Genomic DNA, 23,621 nt, shown 5'->3' on the forward strand with positions numbered 1-23,621 from the left:
ACAACCCCAGCCTGTCCAGCCTCTCTTCATAGCTGAGGCGCTCCATCCGAGGTAACATCCTGGTGAATCTTCTCTGCACCCTCTCCAAAGCAATCACATCCTTCCTATAGTGAGGCGACCAGAACTGCACACAGTACTCCAGCTGTGGCCTCACCAGCGTTTTGTACAGCTCCATCATAACCTCCCTGCTCTTATATTCTATGCCTCGGCTAATGAAGGCAAGTATCCCATATGCCTTTTTAACCACCTTATCTACCTGTTCCGCTGCCTTCAGGGATCTATGTACATGTACACCAAGGTCCCTCTGACCCTCTGTACTTCCTAGGGTCCTACCACTCATTGTGTATTCCCTTGCCTTATTTGTCCGTCCAAAATGCATCACCTCGCACTTTTCAGGGTTAAATTCCATTTGCCACTTTTCCGCCCATCTGACCAACCCGTTTATATCGTCCTGTAGCCTGAGGCTTTCCTGCTCACAATTTACCACCCCACCAATTTTCGTGTCATCTGCGAACTTACTGATCATACCTTTTACATTCTCATCCAAATCATTTATGTAGATCACAAACAACAAGGGACCCAGCACCGATCCCTGAGGTACCCCACTGGACACAGGCTTCCAGTCACAAAAGCAACCTTCGACCATCACCCTCTGCCTCCTGCCACTCAGCCAGTTTAGGATCCAGCGCGCCAAGGCACCCTGGATCCCATGGGCTCTTACCTTCTTGACCAGTCTCCTATGCGGGACTTTGTCAAAAGCTTTACTGAAGTCCATGTAAACCACATCCACAGCATTTCCCTCATCCACCCCCCTAGTCACCCCCTCGAAAAATTCAATCAGATTTGTCAGACATGATTTACCCTTGACAAAGCCATGCTGACTATCCCCGATTAATCCTTGCCTCTCCAAGTGGAGACTAATTTTGTCCCTCAGAATTTTTTCCAATAATTTCCCTACCACAGATGTTAGGCTCACTGGCCTGTAATTCCCTGGTTTATCCCTGCTACCCTTCTTGAATAATGTGCCCCCTGTATATTCGGGCCTCCATGCTGTGTTTAGTAAGAGGCGGTCCACTACACTCCCCCAACACCGGTCCTACGACTGTGCCATTGATCTCCTGCCTGGCACTAGCCCCCTTTGGGGTTGGCTCTACTCTCTCTCTGGCCCTGAGAATGTTTCCATGGAAGAATACATCAAGGAAGCCCTCGCTACAGGTTTCATTCACCCTTCCACCTCCCCAGCGGGTGCTGGCTTCTTTTTTGTAAAGAAGAAGGATGGTGGTCTCAGGCCTTGCATAGACTATCGGGGGCTTAACAAAATTACCATTAAGAACTGCTATCCTCTCCCTTTGATGTCTTCAGCGTTTGAGCAGCTGCAGGGAGCTACCATCTTCTCCAAGCTTGACATCCGCAACGCGTACAACCTGGTCCGCATTGGGGAGGGGGATGAATGGAAGACTGCCTTTAACACCCCTAGCGGTCACTGGGAATACCTCGTTTTGCCCTTTGGTCTCACTAACGCTCCTGCTGTCTTCCAAGCTCTGGTCAATGACGTGCTCCGGGACCTGCTGAACCAGTTCGTGTTTGTTTATTTGGATGACATTCTCATCTTCTCAAAGTCCCCCCAGCAGCATGTCCAACACGTCAGACGGGTGCTGCAGAGGCTCTTGGAGAACCGCCTCTTTGTCAAATCCGAGAAATGTGAATTCCACATCTCTAAGGTCACCTTCCTGGGCTACGTCATCTCCTGTGGAAGCGTCCAGATGGATCCTAGCAAGGTTCAAGCCGTCTTGAACTGGCCGCGTCCCACGTCGGTTAAGCAGGTTCAGCGGTTCCTGGGATTCGCCAACTTTTACAGACGCTTCATCCGCAACTTCAGCTCCCTTGCCGCCTCCCTCTCCGCATTGACCAAGGGCTCGTCTTTATGGTTCAGTTGGTCTTCTGAAGCGGAACGGGCCTTCCAGGAGCTCAAACAACGCTTCACCTCTGCTCCCATTCTGGTACACCCTGACCCCACCCTGCCCTTTATCATAGAGGTGGATGCCTCGGATATTGGAGTCGGGGCTGTCCTGTCCCAGCGCTCCCCTAAGGACCAAAAGCTACATCCCTGTGCCTTCCTTTCCCATCGCCTGAAGCCAGCAGAGAGTAACTACGATGTCGGCAACAGGGAGCTCTTGGCAGTTAAGTTGGCCTTGGAGGAGTGGAGACACTGGTTGGAGGGAGCAGAGCATCCTTTTGTCGTCTGGACCGACCATAAAAATCTGACATATATCCAGGACGCCAAGCGCCTCAACCCTCGGCAGGCCAGGTGGGCTCTCTTCTTTAACCGGTTCAACTTTCTCCTGTCTTACCGCCCAGGGTCTAAGAACTTCAAACCGGATGCCCTTTCTCGCCAGTTTGACCCCTCGGAAAAGGACCGGACCCCGGAACCTATCATCCCCAGTTCCTGCATCATTGCTCCCGTCGCATGGGAGATTGAGACTGTGGTGCGAGGGACCCAACATCAGGAGGCTGACCCTGGAGGAGGCCCTCCTCATAGCCTTTATGTTCCCAGTCAGGTGCGCGCCCAGGTCCTTCAATGGGGGCACTCTTCTTGATTGGCTGGTCATCCTGGGATCTGTCGGACTCTCGAGTTCCTTAAGAGGAGGTTCTGGTGGCCCTCTATTGAAGCCGACTATTATGTCCGTGTATAATTGAGACACCGACTGCAGGAGTTGATTATAACAAGTCTTTACTGAATGGAGACAACCTGGAAACTGAAACTACAGAAGCCTGCTAGGGCCTTTTATACAGGGGTGGTCACTGCCGGTACTGCAGTCTGAGGCCAGTTATTCCCTTAAAGGTACATACACAACAATTCCTCCCCTTTTAGATAAACAGTACATAACATTCATTTAACAACTAAATAATAACTAATTACCATTACAATTACGGTTGCGAGATACATTGGTTGAAGTTAAGCAATTATAAGTTCAGTCTTTGAGGAGGCTTCCTGATTCTGTCTGGATAACACCTCTTTGGGATATCAGGTTCTTCTGGCAAGGTTGAGTCGGGATCAATGTCGTTGTTTGGTTCGTCTGCTTCCAATATCACCGATTCTGCGGTAGATGCAATTGGTACTTCGGTTTCATTGCCAGGTGTATCAGATCGTGGTGTGGAGTTGACGTTTTCCAGTGACTCTAGAATCTGGTCAGCATGGCGTCTTACAATGCTCTCTCCAACGTCCACGGTATACATTAGAGGTCTTTGCCGTGTACAGATCATTCCTGGCTGCCATTTCTCAGTGCGGTAGTCCCGGGCCAAAACTGGTTGACCTATCTTAAAACTCCTGGTCGGCCTTTCACTCATATTCTGAAACTGCCTGCTCTCCACATCTCTTCTGACGTTTCTCTTAACCAAATCCAAGCGGCATCGTAGTCTTCGGTTGAAGAACATCATGGCTGGAGTTTGGTTGGTAACCGCATGTGTCGCATTCCGGTAGGCAAACAAGAAGTTATCCACCTTGTGTTGTAGGGGTATATCTTCATTACACATTGCCTTGATAGCCTTCTTGAATGTTTGAACAAACCTCTCGGCCAATCCATTAGTGGCTGGGTGATATGGGGCGGATGTGTAATGCTTAACACCATTGTTCTTTAAGAACCTCTGGAACACTTCAGACACAAACTGTGGTCCATTGTCAGAGCAAATCTGTTCAGGCAGCCCATTCCTGGCGAATATGGTTCGTAAGACTGTAATAGTTTTTTCTGTGGTGGTTGAGGACATTTTTATTACCTCTGGCCACTTTGAATGTGCATCCACCACAATTAAAAACATCGAGTCCATAAAGGGACCAGCAAAATCAATGTGCACCCTTTGCCATGGAGATGAGGGCCACTCCCATGGATGTAGAGGGGCTTGTGGTGGGGCGTTTTGGACCATCTGGCATCCTGTACAGCTCTTGGTCATCTCTTCGATTTCTCTATCGATTCCCGGCCACCACACAAACGCTCTGGCTAAGCTCTTCATTTTTACCCCTCCCAGATGACCCTCATGAAGCTCATTGAGCACTCTATCCTTCCATTTGGGTGGAATTACTACTCTGGATCCACACATCAAGGTTCCTCTGCACACTGACAGCTGTTCTCTTCTCGGCGAGAATGCTGGCAGCAGTGGTTCGCCATGTGCTGGCCATCCCTTCACCGTTAAATCATAGACCCAGGAGAGTGTCGGGTCATTTCGTGTTTCCTTTTCTATGTTTGCATTCATCACCGGGAGACATTCGACTATAGTCGAGTGGCATAACTCCACTGGATCCACTGCCAGATCTTCTTCCACCGTCAGCAATGGTAGGCGCGACAATCCATCAGCATTCCCATGCTGTTTAGTTCCTTTGTACTCGATGTCATATTGGTGTGCGCCTAGGAAAAGGGACCACCTCTGTAGCCGTTGTGCCGTCATTATCGGTACGCCCTTCTGAGGGTTGAAAATGGAGATGAGAGGTTGATGATCAGTTAGTAGAGTAGATTTCTGACCGTGCAGGTAGTGATTGAACTTCTTCACCCCCCACACCAGGCTGAGGGCCTCTCTGTCAATCTGGGCGTAGTTACGCTCGGCTGAAGTTAACGAGCGTGACGCAAAAGCTAGCGGCCTCTCTGAACCATCAAGGAATTTATGTGACAGTACCGCCCCAATGCCGTAGGGAGACGCATCACACGCCAGTCTTATCAGTAGTGAATGGTTGTAGTGAGCCAATACTTCTCTTGAAGTGATTAGGTCCTTACTCTTCTGAAAGGCCCGCTTACATTCATCGCTCCATTTCCATGCTACTCCCGTTCGTAGTAGGGCGTTCAGTGGATGCAGAATTGTGGACAAATTCGGCAAAAACTTATGGTAGTAATTCACCAATCCAAGGAATGACCTCAGTTGCGACACATTTTCAGGCACTGGAGCCTTAACTACCGCTTCAATTTTGTCAGGGGACTTATGCAACCCCTCTTCATCAATCACGTGGCCACAATACGATATCTGTTTCTTAAAAAACTCGCACTTGGGGCGATTGGCTCGTAGCCCATGTTCACGTAGTCTAGTGAGCACCTGCTCTAGGTTGGCAACGTGTTCACTGTCATCTTCACCTGTCACTAGGATGTCGTCCAAGTAACACTGAGTCCCCGGAATCCCTTGCAGGACTTGTTCCATCGCTCTTTGCCATATCGCCGGAGCTGATGCTACTTCGAATACCAGTCGATTATACTGGTAAAGGCCTTTGTGAGTGTTTATCGTGTGATACTTCCGAGAGGATTCTTCAACCTCCATCTGCAAATATGCTTGTGCTAGGTCAATTTTTGTAAAATGCTTCCCTCCAGATAGTGAGCTGAAGATATCTTCGATCCTTGGAAGAGGATATTGTACTGTGTGGAGGACTGGGTTCACCGTCACCTTGAAGTCCCCACAGATGCGAACCTTCCTTGGCTCCTCAGACTTATTGTTTAACGTTTTCTTCATGACAGGAACGATGGGTGTCGCCCACTCGCTCCAGTCTACCTCAGATAACACGCCTGCATTCTCCAGATTCTCCAGCTCTGCCTCGGCGGCTGGGCGAATTGCATATGGTACCGGTCTTGCTTTGAAAAACTTGGGAATTGCATTCTCCTCTATTTTTATCGAGGCGGTTACGCCTTTAAGAGTGCCCAGTTCTTGTTGAAATACCTCTTTGGCATCAGCTAAGATTGTTGACAATCGGCCAGGAGTGACGTCGTCATCCTTTTTACCAGCCACCGTCAGTGCCTGAATGGAGTGCCAGTCTAAACTTATCTTTCTGATCCATTCACGTCCCAATCACGGTGGTCCACCATCTTGCAGAATGTAGAGATACAATTTCCGTATTTTCTTGCCGTTGTATTCGACAGGCACCCTTATTTTTCCTCTGGGGTATACTTTTTGCCCCGTATACGTCCTCAAGACGATGGATGTCTCTCTCAAGGGTATGTGTGAGAATAGCCGCTCATAGTCTCGTCGATTCATGACGGTTAGAGCTGATCCTGTATCCAATTCCATTTTGACTTGGGACCCTGCTATCGTGAGGGTGACCCAAATGGTTCGGTGATCCTCTTTTGTGATTACGTTGTGAAGTTTGAGACAGCTTAGTCTCTTGTTCCCGGATTCACTATCGCTCATCTAGTCTTCGGAACTACTGTCCGTCATCTTTTGTACTTTCCTGTACGGTTTCTTAGTAGCCTTTTTGCTGTCGTTGGTCTTCTTCCCAGACCTGCAAACTCGTACAATGTGTCCCATCTTTCCACATTGCCTGCATATTTTGTCCTTGGACCAGCAGTCCTTCTGGTCATGGTTAGTTCTGCCGCAGCGATAACATTTTGCAAATCCCCGTGTCATTTCGTGGGTGCCGTATTCCTGTGGCTTTTGTTGTATTTCCGCAGCTCCCCTTGCTGCTGCTTCATACGATACTGCCACGCTGAAAGCCTTATCTAGCGTCAGCTCTTTCTCTGAGAGTAACCTCTTCTGGGTTCCTTCACTCAGGAGTCCACAGACAAATTTGTCCCGTAAGGTATCTGCCAGTCCTGCTCCGAACTGGCAGTGCTTTGATAGCTTGCGTAGTTCCGTAAGGTAATCAGCATTGCTCTCATTTTTATGCTGATTTCTCCTGTGGAATTTAAATCTTTCTGCTATCAGCAGCGGTGTAGGATTTAGGTGTTCCTGTAAGATAGCAACAATTTCGTTAAAACTCTTCGCCTTCGGTTTGGCTGGAGTAATCAGGTCCCGCAATAGGCCGTACATTCTTGCGCCCATTAAATTTAGCAATACCGATGCCTTTTTCTCATCGGCTATTTCGTTTGCCTCGCAATATACCTCGACTCTTTCCACATACGTGGTCCAGTCTTCTATTGCATTGTCGAAGGCAGCGATATCGCCAGTCTTTGGCATCTTGAAAATCTAAGATGGTGCCTCCCGCGCTTTGCCTTCGTCCCCGATGGATCAAAATGGCGCCTCCCGCGCTTTTCCTTCTTCCCCGCCGAGTTAAGATGGCGCCTCCCGCGCTTTCCCGCCGCTGCCGCTGCTGCCAACGCTGTTGCTGGCGATTATATTTATTTTACTATCCTGTAATGGCGACGCCCTATGGTCTTCGCTCCTCCCCGATCGCTGCTGCCAATGCTGCTCTCCGCAGTATTTTTATTTTTCTATCGCGCTTCAATATTTGCTCCGTTAATTGAAGAACCGTTCCCGTCGTGGAGCGGACCCTCTGGGACACTTCCCTCCCTCTTCTTAGGTCCGAACGCTGCCTGGCTTCGAAGCACCGGCCGCGCCCTGTGTGCTCCACCCTCTCTCTCTCTCTTTGCTTCCCGACTCGCTGCCCGGCCCCGTTGCAGAGCCACCCGATCGAGCTCCAGCCCGCCGCAGCCCAGGAAGGATCAGTGCACTACCTGCCACCAGCCCGATTAGCTGGGAAACCACAGACTGGAGAATCAAGCCAGGCTCTCGACAGTCTCTCCTGCACTTTTCAATTCGATGATTTGGAGGGCGGTTGCCCACGGTCGACGCCCGTTTCTCGAGTTACTTTGGATTATTTATTTATTTATTTTCTTTCTTCTGGCTTCGACCTTCAATAACGTCGTCTGAGGTGCTGCCGAGTTGCAGGTAAGTTCGTTTCTTACTCGTCGCCAGTATTATGTCCGTGTATAATTGAGACACGGACTGCAGGAGTTGATTATAACAAGTCTTTACTGAATGGAGACAACCTGGAAACTGAAACTACAGAAGCCTGCTAGGGCCTTTTATACAGGGGTGGTCACTGCCGGTACTGCAGTCTGAGACCAGTTATTCCCTTAAAGGTACATACACAACACCGACACCCAGGCCTTTGTCTCCGCTTGTCCCGGCTGTGCCCAGAACAAGACATCCCAACAACCTCCGCTTGGTCTCCTGCATCCCTTGCCCATCCCCAGCCGTCCCTGGTCTCATATCGCCCTGGATTTCAACACCGGGCTACCTCCATCTGAGGGATTCACTACCATCCTAGTTGTGGTCGATCGCTTTTCCAAGGCTGCTCACTTCGTCCCTCTTGTCAAGCTTCCCTCTGCCAGAGAGACTGCCCAGCTGGTTGTCCAGCATGTCTTCCGCCTCCATGGCTTGCCCCTGGATGTCGTCTCTGACCGTGGTCCCCAGTTCTCATCCAGGTTCTGGAAGGCTTTTTGTTCCCTCCTGGGCGCTTCCATCAGTCTCTCCTCTGGGTTCCACCCACAGTCTAACGGCCAGACTGAGAGAACCAACCAAGATCTGGAGAGGGTGCTAAGAAGCTTTGTCTCCTCCAATCCTTCCACCTGGAGCAAGTATCTGGTCTGGGCGGAGTACACGCACAATACCCTGCAGAGCTCCTCCGCTGGCCTCTCACCTTTTGAATGTCAATATGGCTTCCAACCGCCACTCTTCCCTGAACAGGAGAGGGAGGTAGGAGTCCCAGCTGCCCAGGAGTTCGTCCAACGCTGCCGCCGTACCTGGAGGAGGGTCCAATCCGCCTTGCAGCTCGCTTCTTCTCGGCAGAAAGTGTAGGCTGACCGACAGCGCCGCTCAGCTCCTCGGTTCCGGACCGGACAGAAGGTCTGGCTGTCTACCCGGAATCTTCCGCTCCATGTGGAGTCCCGCAAGTTGGCTCCCCGGTTCATCGGACCTTTTAGGATTTTGGAAAAAGTAAACCCTGTGGCCTACCGGCTCCTCCTTCCTCGGTCGATGAAGATACATCCCACGTTCCACATCTCTCACCTCAAGCCGGTACTTACCAGTCCCTTGCTTCTTGCTTCCAGACCTCCCCCCAACCCGCCCTGCATGATTGACAGTCAGCAAGCCTACACTGTCCGTCGCCTTCTTGATAGTCGCCGGGTTAGGAGGAGCATTCAATACCTGGTCGACTGGGAGGGTTATGGCCCTGAAGAGCATTCCTGGGTTCCGGCCCGGCACATTTTGGATCCTGAACTCATCAGGGATTTTCGCCGTCGCCACCCTGATCGTCCAGGAGGAATGTCAGGAGCCGTTCCTAGGGGAGGGGGTCCTGCGAGGGTGCTGGTTAGTTCCCTCAGTAACCCCTAGATGGCACCTTCACTTGTTTTTTTCCCGTTGCTAATTGTTACTAGTTTCTCCTGTGTTTATTACTTCACTGCCTTTTATCAGGTTTATTGGTTTCACCTGTTTTTGCTTGTATTTAAGTTCTGTGGTTTCTTCCCTCTGTGCTCAGTCTTGACAAGCCATTTGCCTAGTGGTAGCTTGTCTTGAGCTCCTATGTTTATAACTGTTTACCTGTGTGATTCTAGTAAAGTACTTTTATTTAAGACTGCATACCTGCTTCTCGCCTCGTCTGTCTGCACTTGGGTCCAGAACCAGCCTCGCCCTGACAGAATTCTCTACCACAGAAGACAGTTGCGGCCAATTCATTAAATATATTCAAGAAGGAGTTAGATATATGCTAAAGGGATCAAGGGATATGGGGAGAAAGCAGGGACAGGGTACTGAATTTGGATGATCAGCCATGATCTCATTAAATGGCGGAACAGGCTTGAGGGGCCGAATGGCCTACTCCTATCTTCTATGTTTCTATGGGTCAGAACCTAGACTTGGACCTTGAGGCAGGCCCAACATCTGTCAGCCAGCTGCCTTCTTTTTCCCAGCATACTGGATATCCAGCAGATCCCAGGCCAGGTTCGATGGAACTCCCAGCCTGGGAGGTGCGTCCTCTTGGCCACGCTTCTGACATTGGGGACCATGTTTCGGTCAGATGGAGGTTCTGCCTCAAACATGGCCCCCAGGAAACTAGTAAGACAGGCCGGGGCCCTGCGTGTCCAGGTCCTGGCCCAATTCACGCATCTCCAGCACACTCCGGGTGCAATTTGGCTGGGAGTATGATGGAAGGCCCACCAAGTCTTGATGCTTCTGCATATTCTTTTGTTTGTTTCTTTCAGTCTTCCTTCCTCGTCTCATACATCATACAGATCTATGGGAATGGCCAGTGCCCCCGACACGCTCCCACCCCCCACCCCCCACCACCCATTACCTCGCCCAAGCATCTATTCTTCATGGGTGTGTGTCTGGACAGTGACTATTGGTAGCTCATTGCACCATTGTGGCATGACAGCTGAGCTCAATCTGTTCCTTACCCAAAATCTATATAATGGGATTCACTAGATAATAAGTAGGAGTGGAGAATGTAGCTGATTCTACCTCTGAATCTATTCTAACACATGTGCTCCTGCCCCAACTGAGGTTAACCAATTCAGCACAGTCCAAAGATTCAACCTGGGACCTCCTAGTCTGTATGACTCAGTAGCACACCACTCATTGTGCCATTGGGGGAAGCCCAATTCCAAAGTTCTGTATTGATATTCTCTAATCTGCTACCATTTCCCTCACGTGACACCGATTACTAACTCGTCACTGTGGCCCATGTTCCATTACAATTCTGCCTTCTCTCCTGGAATACTGTGTTAATAAATACATCTGTTTGTAAGACGCTCTGATTGTCTGACAGTTTATAGAGTTCAGACCCGTGGAACAGACAACACAAAACCCAATGAATCTGTGAAACTTCTTCTACTTAAAAATCAACAAGAGGTTACAAGTAATTACCAGACTACCAATTGTACTCAATCCTTGTACTGATCACAAGCAAGCATCTAAAATCATTTACTTTACGCTCGGGTGATTATAAGCAAAACCACATACGTTACTATTCACCAGATGAGAGGTCAATTCAATGATGAATTAGACGTATGACTAACTTTAACTGGCAACTGACCAGGTCAACATGGACTATAGCCCCAACTGCAGCAGCGAATGTTTTGAAGCAGTACCTTTTATACCCCAAAATTTGGCAACCCTCCCACTGCGTATGCGTCCCTAACTACGGCATAATGGTCGGCAGTTGTTTCCCGGACCCTCTTATCACTAATCCATTCGGCAACTGTGGGCCACACTCCATAGTCTGAAGCTGTTCCCACAGAACTTCAATAAGCTTGTTTTCCATTTCTGTTGAAAGAAAATTGGCAGCTTTTACAGCTTACAAGTCAAACGGTTTATTTTGCAAAGTTCTCACAGCAACCAGCCTTTGTCCTCGCGAAGCATGATGGTAAAATTTGGTCAACTTTTAGATTCAGTCAAATGGAGATTCAGTCAAGTTTACCGTGACAGTGTTACAATTCCTGTTTGGACATTTGTGGGGTCTGCGTTAGACGGTGGGTTTCATTTATATTCATCAATATTCTATCTATTCCACAAAAATCAATAAGGTTCTTGAAACAATGAGGTCAAGCGTACATAGTTTTATTAAACATACAGTACATGCAAAAGTACTTAAACATACATGTAAAATTTAGTACTCTCAACCACACCTGATAATTGGGGAATCAAACTTGCTACAGTTCTGAGCTCTGCATATCGGTTGTTCAAACCTTTTCATACCCTAACTATCTCTACAAGCTTTTTATATATTTATCTCATCCCAACTACATGACAATTCTTATGTTTCTGCATTACATGATTATCCCAAAAGTTAAAATGCAACTCCATACAAGGAGTCCATACGTTGGGACTCCATACATTGGGGAGGCCAAACGCAGATTGGGTGACCACTTTGCGGAACACCTCCGTTCAGTCCGTAAGGGGGACCCCGAGCTTCCGGTCGCCTGTCACTTTAATTCTCCGCTCCACTCCCACTCAGACCTCACCGTCCTCAGCCTCTTGCATTGTTCCACGGAAGCTCAACGTAAGCTCGAGCAACAGCACCTCATCTTTCGATTAAGCACTTTACAGCCTTCTGGACTCAACATGGAGTTCAACAATTTCAGATCATAGCCTGGCCCCTATCACATATATATATTTTTTATCCACACTTTTTGTTTGTGCCTTCTGTTCTTCTCTCCCACATGGCAGCTGTCTTTCATTCTGCCAGCGCAATTTACACTTCATCTAGAGCCATCCTTTGTTTCTTAACCTGTCCCATTACCATCTCCATTTGTCTTGAATATCTCGTAATGGGCTAGAAATTCAGTAGGCTTTGCTCCCAGTTTTCGCCCAAAGAGGGCTTTTGCGCCACTTGCTGAGCTTTCGCCGATATTCAGCGCTGCGGTAATGGCGGCGTTAGCCAGTAGCGCTGCGCCGCCACCGATGACGTCATCGGTGTGTGCAGTGCCCCGCTACCGGCCCGCTACCGGCCCGACCGCCATATTTAGTTGCGGCCGCCTCTTCCGCAGCGGCCGCAAACAGCGATCAGAAAACGGGGCCGTCCTGTAGCCTTAGTGGGGCGCTTTAAGGTGGAGGTGCGGCCGGCCGCTTTTTCGGCGGCCGCCTGCCCGCACCTCCTTCCCCGGCCTCCTCCACCTCCCCCCCCCCCCGCGGCATTGCCGGCTGCTTTCCGCGAACCCGGCACTTCTCCGTGGTGCCGGGCTCATTTGCCGGCACTATCCAGCGGCGATCTCCCCGTTGCAGGCACCTCCCCCTTAAGAGAAGGAGGAGGCCTACAGTACCGCAGCCTGCCGCTCCGCAGCGGGTGGCGCAGCGGCGCCTAGAGCGCTGAAATTCAGTTTCAGCGCCCCAAGCGGGGGCGGGCACACCCTGGAATAGCGCCCGGTTCCGACTTGGGGCGCAAAAACTGAATATCTGACGGGCGCAACTGGCTCCGCGCTCAGCGCTAACTTTTGGGCGCACGCCAGCTGGCGGGCCCAAAGTGAATTTCTAGGCCAATGTCTCTTAACCTCTCCTGCCTTCTATCCTATCACAGACCTTCCCTTTTGTTCTTTCATCCCCTCCCCCATTTCCCAGCCCCTGAACTTGCTTAAAAATCTGTTCCATTTCCTGCTTTTTTCCAGTTCTGACGAAAGGTCATCAACCTGAAACGTTGGCCTAGAAATTCACTTTGGGCCCACCAGCTGGCGTGCGCCCAAAAGTTAGCGCTGAGCGAGGAGCCAGTTGCGCCCGTCAGATATTCAGTTTTTGCGCCCCAAGTCGGAACCGGGCGCTATTCCAGGGTGTGCCCGCCCCCGCTTGGGGCGCTGAAACTGAATTTCAGCGCTCTAGGCGCCGCTGCGCCACCCGCTGCGGAGCGGCAGGCTGCGGTACTGCAGGCCTCCTCCTTCTCTTAAGGGGGAGGTGCCTGCAACGGGGAGATCGCCGCTGGATAGTGCCGGCAAATGAGCCCGGCACCACGGAGAAGTGCCGGGTTCGCGGAAAGCAGCCGGCAATGCCGCGGCGGGGGGGGTGGAGGAGGCCGGAGAAGGAGGTGCAGGCAGGCGGCCGCCGAAAAAGCGGCCGGCCGCACCTCCACCTTAAAGCGCCCCACTAAGGCTACAGGACGGCCCCGTTTTCTGATCGCTGTTTGCGGCCGCTGCGGAAGAGGCGGCCGCAACTAAATATGGCGGTCGGGCCGGTAGCGGGGCGGTAGCGGGGCACTGCGCACACCGATGACGTCATCGGTGGCGGCGCAGCGCTACTGGCTAAAGCCGCCATTACCGCAGCGCTGAATATCGGCGAAAGCTCAGCAAGTGGCGCAAAAGCCCTCTTTGGGCGAAAACTGGGCGCAAAGCCTACTGAATTTCTAGCCCGTTAACTCTGTTTCTCTCTTCACAGATGCTGCCCTGGCCTGTTGAGTATCTCCAGCATTTTCTGGTTTTATTCCATACAAGGAGAATTTAATTGAACTTATCCCATATCTTTTGCTTCAGTTAATAAGCTGATTCCTTAACAAGCACTTAACAAGTGCCGAGCAAGCTTTTTTTCTGCTGGGCTTTCAAGATCAGTATAACTTTTTAATCTTATCGTTAATTTTGCTCTTGATACATATAGTTGCTATTCCGCCAAGTGGAACCTTTAATTACAGTATGTCTTTGATTTTGTAGCATTCGACACTTGTTACTTCTCCCATTCTACAGAAACTCCAATCAAAAAGATAATATTTACGTGGTTTTTTTTCAGTGTTGGACTAACTGTTAGCCTTGCACCCATTACCAGTGGTTACAGCTCCCTGAAACCTAGGAGCCAGTAGGCGATTGCCTCATTTTGAAACCTGCCAGTTGGGTCAGTCTCAATTCATAACCTACTTTAAAACTGAATCATACTCCCCTACTTAATAAACAAAGGCTGAAGGCTAGCATTACTACAATATAAAGAAAAATCAATTGCAGCATTACACCAGCAGTAGTGAGATCTGGAATTCTCTCTCCCAAAAGGCTGTGGATGCTGGGGACAATTGGAGCTTTCAAGTCTGAGATCAATAGAGTTTTGTTATCTAAGGGTATAAAGGGATGTGGGGGCTAAGATGATATCGACAGGTATAGCCATGATCTCATTGAATGGCGGAGCAGGCTCGAAGGGCTGAAGGGCCTACTCCTGTTCCGATGTTCCTAGCAGACTTCAAATCAGCCTGATTAACCCTTTCCTTACATCTGAGCTTTTGAGAATTACAGAATGCTGCAAAATTTGTGCATTGATTCTTCTCCAAACTGTTTTGAGTTCATATTCTTCAGGCCAGTGAATGACAAAAAACTACCTGTGACTCAGTAATCTTAAATAAAAACAGAAAATGCTGGAGATACTCAGCAGGTCAGGCAGCATCTGTGGAGAGAGAAACAGAGTTAATGTTTCAGGTCGATGACCCTTCTATTTTTATTTCAGATTTCCAACATCCACAGTATTTTGCTTTTGACTCAGTTTAGCTGTCCTCTTTCATATTGCCTCCAAAACTGGACCCCTCTATCTCACTATTGTTTGCTCCCAGTTTTCTGCACCTCCAGCATGCAGCTTCTTCCATCATCCTGTTGTGCCCAGCCTGTTAAGTGACAAACATTTCCTATGAACAACCTTTCATTTCATTCATTTGAGGCTTCGTTTAGGAGTGCATTTAGTGTTGCCGCCAGATCCTCGTCCAAACGTCTTCCTCGCAATTGATCGGCCGCCTTTTTTGGGCATGGTTTCCGACTAATTTTCACAGAATGTTCTCGCACAGGTGCAGACCACTCGGCCTATCAAATCTGCATCAGTATTTCCCTTCGCACGAACCACCTGAAGCAATCCCACTCTGCACTGTCTACACCCTTTAATTTTCCCCTTTTTAAGCACCTATCCAATTCCCTTTTTGAAAGAATTTATGGACTCTGCTTCCGCAATAGTACGTGGCAAAAAATTCTACATTCTAACCACCTTCAGTGTAAACAAGCTTTTTATAACCTTTGCTTTGTTTATCTTAAACTTGTGCCTGCTCATTACCACTCACTGACTGACGTAATAAAACTCACTACACACTTGGTTTGAGCATAAAGCAAGGCTTTAATCAACTTGTTTCAGAACATGGAGGTCTAGTTGTACTTCACTAGTTCCTTGTCTGACAAAATGTCCCTGGTTAGCTGGGCCCACGGTCGAGTATTTATACTCCTTGGACGGCGCCACCAGCTGGCCATCCAGTGTTATTTCAGAAGTAGTTTCTTGATGATGAGATTTATAACACTGAACATTGGAAACAATCTATCACAACTTATCTGGTGATAACCTGACTTGATGTAAATCTTTTGTTTCTTTCCACCCCAAAATAGCTTACATTGCAATCTTACATTACAACAGTGACTGCACTTCCAAAGTACTTCCTTGACTGTAAAGCGCTTTGGCACATCCTGAGGTCGTGAAAGGCGCTATATAAACGCAAGTCTTTCTGTTCTTTCAGTCAATGGCGTTTCCACCCATGGCGGTTAAGAAGGCAAATGGTATGTTGGCCTTCGTAGCGAGAGGGTTTGAGTACAGGAACAAGGATGTCTTGCTGCAGTTGTACAGGGCCTTGGTGACACCACATCTTGAGTATTGTGTGCAGTTTTGGTCGCCTTATCTGAGGAAGGATGTTCTTGCCATGGAGAGAGTGCAGCGAAGATTCACCAGGCTGATACCTGGGATGGCAGGAATGACGTATGAGGAGAGATTGGGTCGATTGGGCTTGTATTCGCTGGAGTTTAGAAGAATGAGAGGGGATCTCATTGAAACTTATAAAATTCTAACGGGACGAGACAGACTAGATGCAGGAAGGATCTTCCCGATGGTCGGGGAGTCCAGAACCAGGGGTCACAGTCTAAAGATAAGGGGTAAGCCATTTAGGACAGAGATGAGGGGGAATTTCTTCACCCAGATGAAGGATTCGAAAATTTCATACATCCCCCCCCGCCTCGCAGCCGCCCCCCACCCCCCCCCCCCCGAAGGTTTATTTGGTTTTTAAAAGAAACCCTGGTCAGACTGAGTTTTAAAATCCAGGGCACAACAAAATGGCTGTGGTCAGACCTCATGACCGAAAGCCTGTCAGTTTCAAATCGGACCCTGGCAAGCTAACAGCTTGTGCATTTCAATGTCTGCAGCAAGCAGATCACGAAACCAGACAAGACTTTTGCATATGCATTGGGGACAAACCCAATTACAATCAGACCTACGCATAAAGGCCATCAAGGTGTTTGCTCAAACAATCAAAATAATCAGCGGGGCCATCAAGACGGGGCTGGCCCCCATCAAAGAACCTGTTGGACAAAGGAGAGCAGTTGCAGAACCGGCAGGAACCGGTTACCGGCCATCCAAGTCGATGGGCCAAGATCGACAACTTTTGTTTAATTCCAGCCCGCTCAAATCAGACAAAAGAATGAGCTGATTGAGCATAGAGATAAGGGCTACCGAGGGGGGTATAACTAGCCTCTCGAGAAGCCATTCGCTCTCTCTCGCCTCGCCTCCTGCGCCCTGCCTCGCCATCAACCAAGGAAGAAGACCATCGAAGGAGAGCCCATCCTGAGAGGTAGGATACCCTGTCAGAGACCTTTTAATTACTGGGGTATGTCTACCTGGACGGTGAAGTCTGTGCAACAGCGGGACCACGTGACATCGGCAGGCAACAGGGCAAAGGGGCAAGGCTTTTCTTTCAACATCTCAGACCGGTGAGCATTATACTTCTGACCCATCACAAGATAATCTAGTTAGCTGTAGAGGGTGGGAGTTAAGGGGATTGCTGAATTGTCATTTTAGCCATTTTCCCTCGATGTGCCATTTCTCCTCCCCTGTTAAGTGTAAGTGTACTGCATTCATATCATCCTTTTGTATAGTATTGTTATCTTATTTTCTCTGTTAATAAATTTTGGTTTTCTTTGTACCAAACCACTGGTCTGCTCGTTTGTCTATATCGCTATCTGCCAATAAGTCCGGGGATCAGAACTAAGGGGTGAGCGATCCGAACCGCTCAGAGATAAGGCAGCCAGCGACATAACCGACTGGCCAAAGCAAGTAGCAAAAACCCCCTTACACAGAGAGTGGTGAACTTGTTGAATTCTCTACCACAGAAGGCAGTAGAGGCCAATTCATTAAATATATTCAAGAAGGAGTTAGATATATTTCTTAAGGCTAAAGGGATCAAGGGATATGGGGAGAAGGCAGGGGCAGGGTACTGAGTTTGGATGATCAGCCATGATCACATTGAATGGCGGAGCAGGCTCGAGGGGCCGAATGGCCTACTCCTGCTCCTATTTTCTATGTTTCTATGTTTCTATTCATTTTGTCTATTACTTGCTCAAACTCCAAATTTCAAGCTTATTTAGATTCCCTATCCACCTCTCATCCCTGCCCATCCCCAACCCCCACCAAAGTTTGATGAACCAGAGCCTTGATCGCCACCTGTGGGTAAACTTTTCCTCTCCGTTTAAATGAAATTCCTTTCTTAGGTGGTTGAAGCAAAGAAATCCCTCCAAACAGTTCGCCAATGACTTTCAATCGCTTTGTTGCATACACTTAATTCTCTAGATATCTACCTACCTCTATGTACTAAGTACTGATGTCTACAGCTCATCTATGGAGATCTTCTCTTCTTGACTGCGTCTAATCAGATTCTCCTTCCTGTTCCTCCTAATTGTTTGTCATGCACATTTAATCTTGTATCAATGGCTCCTTGTTGTCGGCCATTCAACTATTAGAAACAGTCTGCTCCAATCTATCCTGTTGCATCACATCACCCCATAATCTGCGATGTTGTAGGGATTTCAATGGACTGGAAAGAGACGGGTTCTACGCGGGCGGGCGATCTGCTCCGCCAGATTACCACCCAGGTGCTCAAGACAAAAATCTACTCCGTAATTTCTAAGGCCTTGGCAATTTTCTCCATCATTTCCGCCAGGATTCTAGGATGTCAGCCATGGCTCAGTGGGTAACAAGCACTCTCACCTCTGAGTCAGCAGTTGTGGGTTCAAGTCCCACTCCAGGGACCTGAGCACAAAAATCCAGATTGACACTCCCAGTGCAGTGCTGACGGAGTTACTGCACTGTCGGAGGAGCCGTCTTTCGGATGAGATGTTAAACCGCGGCCCCGTCTGCTCTCTCAGGTGGATGTAAATGATCCCATGGCACTATTTCGAAGAAGAGCAGGGGAGTTATCCCCGGTGTCCTGGCCAATATTTATCCCTCAACCAACATAACAAAAACAGATTATCTGGTCATTATCTCATTGCTGTTTGTGGGAGCTTGCTGTGCGCAATTGGCTGCTGCATTTCCCACATTACAACAGTGACTACACTTCAAAAAAGTACTTCATTGGCTGTGAAGCACTTTGAGACGTCCGGTGGTTGTGAAAGGCGCTATAGAAATGCAAGTCATTCTTTAGGATATTTCCCATTGGGTCCTGGCACTTTGTTTTCCTTCAGCTTAAATAAATTATCCAAAGTTTTCCTTTTTCCATCATAATATTGCATATCTCTCTCTTATCCACTTCATGATTCATCTCCCCTTCAATATCCTTTTCTTTAGCGAAGAGCGTTGCAAAGTAGTTGTTAAATACTTCGGCTATTTTTGATCATCTACATCCTCCCCTCTCAAGAGTCCAACCTCACGTTTAATAATCCTCATTTTACTGATATGCTTGCAAAATACTTTACTGTTCCCTTATCCCACTCATAATATCTTTTCCTATTTTCTCACAGTCTCATATCATTTTTTTCGTTATTATTCCAATAGTGCTGATAAGCCCTCTTTCAATTTTAATTGGTTTCTAACCTCTTTATTCATCCACGCATCCTAAAGTTCGAATAGCTTCCTTCTTTTTTAATGGAATATACATTTATTCAGCGCCTTTACAATTTTTTTTTTCATTCTCACTGTTTCCCTACAGTCCCATGTACCTTCTCCTTCCATCTCACTGAAGCTACCTCGCTCCTCACCTTTCCAACATCTGCCCTAATCCAAACAGGTAATATCATAGAATGGTACATCACAGAAGAAGGCCATTCGGCCCATCAAGTCTGTGCCAGGTCTTTCGAAGAGCGATCCAGTCTCATATCAGAGTTTGCGGTCCACTGCTGCATCAGGAGGTCACTGAGGCTCTCTACACCAGGAGGAACGCCTGCATCTCATTCCCCATGGAGGGAGTGAAGCCGGACAGAGAGGCTTGACCCGCATTCCATGCTTTTCCAGGGTGCAAGGTGCCATAGACTGCACCCACATTACCTTGCGTTCCCCCCGACACAAACCTGGCATCTTCATCGGTCAAAAGGGATTCCACCCCCTCAAAATATAGCTGGTTTGCGACCATAGGCAGGTCTGTGCTTGGTATCAGGCAGCCGTCACGACTCTTTCTGTGGTGTATGTAACCTGTTCCACCTTAAGAGAACTTAAGCCTGTTCCACCTTAAGAGATGTACTACTTTCTCTGGCTGCTGTATACGTAATACCGGTGGTGACCACTGGTATATAAGTACTGTGTAATGATATTGTATTTAGTATAGTCCTGACCTCCAACTAGTAAAGACCTGTTGAAACTTTATTCTTGTAGTCTGTGTCAGTAATTAATCTTAATACAACTGGAACACACAGACTTAACAGTGGCGACGAGTCCGATTCTTACCCTGCGGCAGTTTATATCCACGGCGGCTTCGTCCACAGAACGGGCGTCGAAGAGAGGCATCCACCCTCATCACCCTGCTGGAAGACACGTCGCGCGGCAGGCATCGAGAACCCGGAGTGCAGAAGACATCCTGAACTCGAAGCCTCCATCAGCGGCAGTCGGCTATCTTCTTTCTACCTCGGTGGTGGGTAAGCCGGTCAGCGACGCGAGCAGAAAGTCGGCCGCGTTGACTGTACAGACGGGGGGGAGGAAGACGGAGGAATAAGGGCGGTGAGATCGATCGCGACCGGAGATAAGGGCCGGGCCGCATTCGGGCCGAAGGGCGCAGCGCGGGGACATCGATCGCGGCTGGTGATAAGGGCCGGGCCGCTTTCGGGCCAAAAAGGCGCAGCGTCTGGGGCGACTGAAGGCGCGAGAGCCACGGTGAAGGCGAACGCAGCCGGTGCTAATAACCGGGCTGCAAGAAGGGCTGCGAGGCGCGACATTGGGGAAGCGCGAATGCCCGAGGGAGCCGCGGTGAAGCGGAGACAGCGTCAGGGGAGTTACTAACTGCTGGGAAAGGGGAGCAGCAGCGGCACGCCAAACGCCATTGCAGCCAGTGGGTGAAGACCGCCAAGCGCGGGAAAACCGCCATTTTGTAGGCGGAGGACGAAGACAAGAGCGGGAAGCCGCCATCTTGGGATAAAATTTTAAAAAAATTAAAAAAAATTATTAAAAATAAATTGCAACGATGCCTAAACATGGGAACATTAATGCCTTTGATGGCGACGTCGAAGATTGGGCCATGTATGTAGAACGCATACAAAATTATTGTAAAGCAAATAAAATCCCAGATGCAGAGAGAGCACTGGCTTTGTTGAACTTAATGGGTGCGAAGACATACGGGCAATTGAAACACCTTTTATCACCAGATGAACCGGCGGAAAAGACGTTCGAGGAGAGTGTTACTGCCCTGAAAAATCATCTAAACCCCACGCCGCTGATGCTAGCGGAACGATTTAAATTTTACAGCAGAAGGCAGCTGAATGATGAAAGCAATGCTGAATATTTAATGGAATTGCGTAAGCTAGCAAAGTGCTGTCAGTTTGGAACGGGACTGACAGACGCGCTAAGAGATAAATTTGTGTGTGGATTATTAAAAGAAGATACACAAAAGCGACTGCTCGAGGAGAATGAGCTGACGCTTGAGAAAGCGGTCACTATGGCAGCAGCACACGAAGCCGCAGCGAGAGGCACGGCAGTAATGCAGCTACGGTCACCGGAACTCAGTACAAATAAATTGGGTTTGAGTACTGTAAAATGTTATCGTTGTGGAAAGACAACACACGATCAGAACCAGTGTTGGTTTAAAAACCAAGAATGCAGAACGTGTGGCAGGCTTGGCCACATAGCTAAAGTATGCCGGTCAGGAAAGAAGACCAGGAACAAAAAGTCACCGCAAGGAAAATACATAAAGGTGCACAAGGTGACAAAGGCCAGTTCGAACGAACAGAAGTCAGATTCAGACGCTAGCAGTAATGAACTGGGTAGCTTAAGAGTACACAACGTTGATAAGGATGCAAATCGCCAGACAATTTGGGTCACTCTTCAGATAGCAGGAGTCCAAGTAAAGATGGAATTGGACATTGGATCGGCATTGACGGTCATGAATAAGAAAGATTACAAAAGGTTATTCCAACATATTCCCCTACGGGATACGGAGATTATATTGAAAACATACACGGGGCAAAGAGTGTACCCCATCGGAAAGATAGAGGTAAAAGTGGTCCACAAGGGCGAAGAAAGCCAAGTAATGGACTTATATGTGCTACCTGAAGGAGGTCCACCACTACTGGGACGGGAGTGGATTAGGAAAATGAATATGGACTGGCACTCCTTAAAAGCACTAATGGTAGATTCCGGGGAAACAGATGTCAAACCTAAACGATTGTCCAAAATATTGGATGATGCTAAAGAGGTGTTCCAGCAAGGACTGGGAACACTGAAAGGAATTACGGCAAACATCAAGATTGATGAACATGCACAACCAAAATTTTTCAAAGCCAGACCGGTACCCTATGCAATACGACCTACTGTAGAAGCGGAACTGGAAGCGCTAGAACGTTCAGGTGTACTGTCTAAGGTAGATTGGAGTGAGTGGGCTACGCCCATTGTTCCCGTTATGAAACGTCCTTCGAACAACAAGCCAGGAGAACCAGGGAAGGTTCGCATCTGTGGAGATTTCAAGATCACCGTTAATCCGGTGCTTCACACGGTGCAGTATCCGCTTCCGCAGATTGAGGATATTTTTGCTTCGTTGTCTGGCGGGAAACACTTCACCAAGATAGACCTGGCGCAGGCGTACTTGCAGATGGAGGTTGAAGAAGAGTCACGCCAGTACCTCACGATCAACACGCATAGAGGTTTGTACCGGTATAATAGGCTGGTTTTTGGAGTGGCATCGGCTCCGGCAATTTGGCAGAGGGCCATGGAACAGGTATTACAGGGAATTCCAGGCACACAATGTTACCTGGACGATATTCTGATTACAGGTGATGGTGATGAAGAACACCTCGCAAACTTGGAACTGGTGCTCAACAGACTGAAAGAGTATGGACTTAGAGTTAATCGGCAGAAATGTGAGTTCTTTCAGAAGCGGATCTCGTACTGTGGTCATGTCATTGACCGGGAGGGGCTTCATAAGTCTCCTGACAAGATAGAGGCAGTTGTAAAGGCTCCCGCTCCGGATAATGTCTCTCAGTTGAGGTCGTTTCTGGGATTGATTAACTATTACCATAAGTTTCTACCGAATCTATCCACGGTACTGCACCCGCTGAACGCTCTTTTACAGAAGGGGGTACCATGGGAATGGAGCGAAAACTGTAAGAAGGCATTTCGCAAAAGCAAAGAATTGATCACCTCAGAGGAAGTGTTGGCTCACTTCAACCCGACACTGCCTATTCGGTTGGCTTGTGATGCTTCTCCATATGGTATTGGGGCAGTACTCTCACACAAGTTGCCAAATGGCACGGAAAGGCCAGTCGCGTTTGCATCCAGATCATTGACCTCCGCTGAGCTCAACTATGCGCAGATCGATAGGGAGGCTCTCAGCCTTGTATGGGGAGTGAAGAAGTTTAATCATTACCTGCAGGGCCAAAAATTCACACTTCTGACAGACCATCAGCCGTTGGTATCCATTTTTAACCCTAAGAAGGGTGTTTCGGTGATGACAGCACAGCGACTCCAGAGATGGTCCCTTTTCCTAGGGGCACATCAATATCAAATAGAATTCAAAGGTACAAAGCAGCATGGCAATGCTGATGGGCTGTCGCGCCTGCCACTACCTGAAGCGGAAGAGACGACGGAAGTTGACCCTGTTGAGTTATTTCATTCGACCATCATCGAGTGTTTACCAGTCACCAATGCAAGTATTGAAAGAGAAACCAGGAACGACCCGACACTGTCCCGAGTTTACGAGGTGACAGTGAAGGGATGGCCAACACATGGTGATCCTCTGTTACCGGCATTCTCGGCAAGGCGAGACCAGCTGTCCGTCTGCCATGGTACTTTGATGTACGGGACAAGAGTGATTATTCCTCCCAAGTTACGGGAAAGAGTTCTAAAGGAACTGCATGAAGGTCATCTGGGGGGAGTTAAGATGAAAAGTCTTGCTAGGGCTTATGTATGGTGGCCGGGCATTGACCAACAGATAGAGGAGTTGACAAAAAGCTGCGCTGGGTGCCAAAAAGTGCAAAATGCACCTCCGATCG

Source organism: Somniosus microcephalus, chromosome 2 (genome assembly GCF_052327205.1).
Source record: "Somniosus microcephalus isolate GS21.2 chromosome 2, FLI_Smic_1.0, whole genome shotgun sequence".
Classification (NCBI taxonomy): domain Eukaryota; kingdom Metazoa; phylum Chordata; class Chondrichthyes; order Squaliformes; family Somniosidae; genus Somniosus; species Somniosus microcephalus.